General features: G+C 44.2%; 3 pseudogenes; all 3 read right to left on the reverse strand.

The window, feature by feature from the left end:
• Window positions 1-2,920: 2,920 nt before the first annotated feature.
• On the reverse strand, window positions 2,921-3,058 carry LOC148356424 (U2 spliceosomal RNA; annotated as a pseudogene).
• Window positions 3,059-3,293: 235 nt separating this feature from the next.
• On the reverse strand, window positions 3,294-3,559 carry LOC148356425 (U2 spliceosomal RNA; annotated as a pseudogene).
• A 28-nt stretch (window positions 3,560-3,587) lies between these two features.
• Window positions 3,588-3,707, reverse strand: LOC148356426 (U2 spliceosomal RNA; annotated as a pseudogene).
• Window positions 3,708-4,837: the final 1,130 nt, after the last annotated feature.

Genomic DNA, 4,837 nt, shown 5'->3' on the forward strand with positions numbered 1-4,837 from the left:
AAAATTTTAAACATCACATTGTACAATGTGCCATGCATCATTTTCCCTTTTTTACTTTGTTGAAACGCAAACATTGTGGTTTTGACATAACTTCCTTTAATTCTTAGACTTTATTGTGAATAAATTCTTTATGTCCAATCTTTTAAGTCGCGGCAGTTGAAAATACATTAATAATGATCGCTAGTAAAATTAAAACTACTTGTTTTTACCGTTTTCTTACGACCATAAGTCGCACATTGAAGTCTCAGATTTTCTTCTAACTTTGCGGTGCGCCCTATTGTGCGGTGCGCCCTATCGTGCGGTGCGCCTTGTGTTGTGTTGAATACAGAAATCAAAGAAGCTATGGAGACTGCACCTTTTAACACGATGCACCTATGATGGGGAAAATACGGTAAGTGCTCATTTAATGTGTCGTTTTTGTCACGTCTGGCGCGGTTGCCATGGCGCCCAGTTGGTCCCTGCCGGGTGGCGCCGGATTCTGGCGCGGTTGCCGTGGCGTAATATTGGCCCCGCCCATGGACACAGGCTGAGACGCATTGACTGATTGCTTCTTGGAGTACTTAAACGCGTTCCTTTGAGCTGTGCTTTGCATGAGCGTTTGTTAAACTTTGTTGAACCCTGTGAGATTTTTGTGAACCTTCTGTGAGATTTCTGCAAGTTCTGTTTAATTCTGAGAAATGCCTAGTCTGTAAATCTGCCTGCGTTTGATCCTGTTTTGTTTTTGGTCTGATTCGGGTTTTTTTGGACATTCTTTTGTTTGGACTTCTATCCACTTCCGTGACCATCGATCCCCGGATCGAGTGTGCGCTCCCTCCTCCTCTTCCCCCAATAAATCGTGAGTACGTCCACGCGAATGGGTCCTATTTTCCTGTTTCCCACTCCGTGACAGTTTTGTGATCAGGAAAATGTGTTTTATAGCTACTATGGGTTCATCGGGATGCTTTTCGGACAACCGGCTAATTAGTACTCAGTCACTTAATATCGGGAAAATTCACTAGTTGCACGAGCAATTTAAGCTACGAGCTGTCACAAGCCAGGAACAGGGACAGGACCCAATAGCGTTAGTTTACTCAGTTTTTATCAAGAAAGATAACAGTGCTTGCATCCACGATCAGATGATCGTTGGTCACGGGTAGCTGAACGCGGAAGTGGCACTTCAGTGACGAGCGAGGTTAGTCGTTGACAGCGAGAAAACAAGTTGATGGCCAGGCCGGGGGAGCAAAACAGAAACGGGTCCAGAAATTAGGTCGGCAACAGGTATCGGGCAGGAAACAGGGCAAAACAGGTCGATGGCCGGGACGGAGGAGCAAAAGCGGAAACAGGTCCAGAAAACGCTCGGTAACAGGTATCAGGCAGAAAAAACAGGGCAGGATAATGTCGGAGAGTACAAAAGCTTGCCTAGCTGAGAGCATAGGTTCGCAGACGGTCCAGAAATTAGGTCGGCAACAGGTATCGGGCAGGAAACAGGGCAAAACAGGTCGATGGCCGGGACGGAGGAGCAAAAGCGGAAACAGGTCCAGAAAACGCTCGGTAACAGGTATCAGGCAGAAAAAACAGGGCAGGATAATGTCGGAGAGTACAAAAGCTTGCCTAGCTGAGAGCATAGGTTCGCAGACGGTCTGACGGGTTCCATTCGGAAGACGGGGGTTTGAAGAGTCAGGGAACCAATCGGCGACCAGGGCTGTTGGCGTCAACGGGACAGTCGCAGGTGCCCCGAATCAGTATTCATGACACTAAGCTTGTATGAAGATACACTGTACCACTGTATTGTCAAGCTTTTCTACATAGTCTGCCTTGTTGTGATTAAATAAGTGCCGCATTGTGTTTGTACGGTATGTTATTGCTTAATAAGGGGAATTACAATTATTAATAAGGGGAGTAATTGGCTGAGCTACGGACCAATGTACAGGTAGCTTTCAAGCCTCCTTTCCTTCTTTTCCCCGAGTTTAAGTATGACTTCATGAAAGAGGAGACGTGAGATAAGCAAAGGAAGCTCTTTGTGTTTGACTGACCTCTATACTTCTGTCAGTTGCCATCCTCCCCATCTCCCTCAGGGGACACACATATACTCCCCCCGCGTCAATCCATTAGATAACCACCTAGCGAGAACATATGTGCAAATTCATACTTGCACATGTACCTAAAAAAGTGGCCAGCCGTACAGAGATGATGACGACCGTTTAATGAGCTGATCGCATCCGAAGTAAGAGACAGAATTTAGCCGATGACACGTTGCAGCTGCAGGGCCTTCTCCTGCTGTGTGTATGAGTGTGTGTGTGTTCTTTTTTTCTCTTTTTTTCCCTATTCACGATCGTCAATGTCACTCCATCGTTGCAAACGAGCCGCGGGGCGCCAGAAATCTATTTTTGAGTTGACCCCACGCCGCCGCAGAGCTCCACTTCATGTCTGTCTATCAATACATGGATTTAGAGGTCTACTAATAGAGCTATGAATTATATGTGTACGGTTACTCCCCCACCCAAAAAAATTAAGAATGCTGCACTTCCGTGTTTGACTAGTTTGGGGTACTTTTAATAAATGTATTTATCTGTTTATTTATTCCAGGAAACTGAAGTAGTGTACCGTAAATTCTGGTCTATAGAGCGCACCTAATTATAAGCCGCACCCATCACTTTTTAGGTGAATTGCCGCTTTTGTTCTTACACAAGACGCACCCATGTATAAGCCGCGTGCGCCCGCATTGTAACTTATGACACAATCACAACTTTAACCCAGATCAGGCTGCAAGTTCCATGGGGTTTTGGGGTTTTTAAGGGTTATTGATCTATCTTCGTTATTCATTATCCATTATCCGTTATCGGTCAGTTCATAATACGCTACAAAGCCTAGGAGCCGGGACACTTACTCTCAGCCAAAAGGCCAAGCTAAGGTCCTAGTCCTAAAGCCATGCTGCGATCATTGCGAATGCACCGTTCCCGGAGGTACTGCAATACCGGGCCGATGCGTGGAGTGGACAGAGCAAGCTCATATTCCATCTCCGAAATGCAAAAATCAAAGATGGTGACTTCATAGAAAGTACACAAAAGGGCCAAGCTAAGGACCTAGCACATCAAAGTCACCTTAACAGAGCGGTGTTACACGTTGCCACTGTCAGACTTGACTGGAGGGGGGTTTTGGGGTTTTTAAGGGTTATTGTTCTATCTTCGTTATTCATTATCCATTATCCGTTATCGGTCAGTTCATAATACGCTACAAAGCCTAGGAGCCGGGACACTTACTCTCAGCCAAAAGGCCAAGCTAAGGTCCTAGCCCTAAAGCCTTGCTGCGATCATTGCGAATGCACCGTTCCCGGAGGTACTGCAATACCGGGACGATGCGTGGAGCGGACAGAGCAAGCTCCTATTCCATCTCCAGATTGCAAAAATCAAAGTCAAGCTTTATTGTTCTGGAATTTATCAATTGGCTGGAGGGGGTTTTTAAGGGTTATTGATCTATCTTCGTTATTCATTATCCATTATCCGTTATCGGTCAGTTCATTATACGCTACAAAGCCTAGGAGCCGGGACACTTACTCTCAGCCAAAAGGCTAAGCTAAGGTCCTAGCCCTATAGCCTTGTTGCGATCATTGCGAATGCACCGTTCCCGGAGGTACTGCAATACCGGGCCGATGCGTGGAGTGGACAGAGCAAGCTCTTATTCCATCTCCGGATTGCAAAAATCAAAGGTCATGGCAAAGGCCAAGCTAAGGACTGACATAGCATCAAAGCCACAGTCCAAAAACAAGGCCAAGCTAAGGGCCTAGCATCAAAGGCGTCAAATCCTGTGAGGTTAAACAAAGCTAAGGTCCTAGCCCTAAAGCCTAAATGATCCCTAAGAGTACATAATTCTAGAACCACAGTTCATAAATGGAAAATGATACCCGTAATTAACGTATGATGCAGACTTGTAAAGTCCGGGTCCCGTTGAAAGTAATCCAAGGAAACAAAATGTATATTTCCAAAGTTAAGGGTGGGGAAAATATATATCCATTATTGTCCGCTGCGACAACAGACAGATCTACCGTTAACTTAGCTTTACCCCACTTCCCATCAGCCCGTGTTTGCTCCGCCCCTTCTTTTTGATTCGTCCGTAGAACACATGACAGAATAAATCTCTAAAATAAATACATTACAAAAATATACAGTTGCAAATACATGTTATTCATGGTTACAGATATTTACAAAGAAAGACGGTACACCGAGAGAGTTTTCAAAGCTTTAATAATAATAATGTAACTTTCATCCCAAACCGTGCCTTTGAAAGGTACCAACACGCTAGTAGGATCACGCTCGCAATGTATCAAACATTCCTGTTAATAAAAAGCATCCTGTAATTATATTGGAATATAATATTGTGAATGTGCTTAATTGCTGTTGAGATTGTCATGATTGTTTTCTGTTTTTAGTGTCAATAAATTTGTTCAAACCAAAAAATTAACGGAAGATCGTCCTCAAATTCCTCCTCATAACTATCGACATTAAGGGCGTCTTCCTCATTATCGGAACTTACCTTAACTTTACAGACAATGTATGCTTAAACTTAGAGGTTGCAGTTTTTCTTGGTGCACAGATTCTACTGGTCTTAATCTTTTATACTCCAGCGCCGCTGGTGGCCGTTAGAAAAATTCCATATATTGGCCGCTTCACTGAATAAGCCGCAGGGCTGAACATTTGGGAAAAAAGTAGCGGCTTATAGTCCGTAATTTACGGTAATTGAAACAAGTTTTTTGTAGGTAAAGAGTAGGCTGGGAAGAATCTTGGGCATTAAAACCTTTGAACCTTTAAAACCAGTGAAAATGTTTCCGCAACGTGCGTTAAACGTTGCGGAAACATTTTCA

The sequence above is a fragment of the Urocampus carinirostris genome, chromosome 11 (assembly GCF_059441175.1).
Source record: "Urocampus carinirostris isolate Australia breed hairy pipefish chromosome 11, RoL_Ucar_1.0, whole genome shotgun sequence".
In the NCBI taxonomy this organism is placed as follows: Eukaryota; Metazoa; Chordata; class Actinopteri; order Syngnathiformes; family Syngnathidae; genus Urocampus; species Urocampus carinirostris.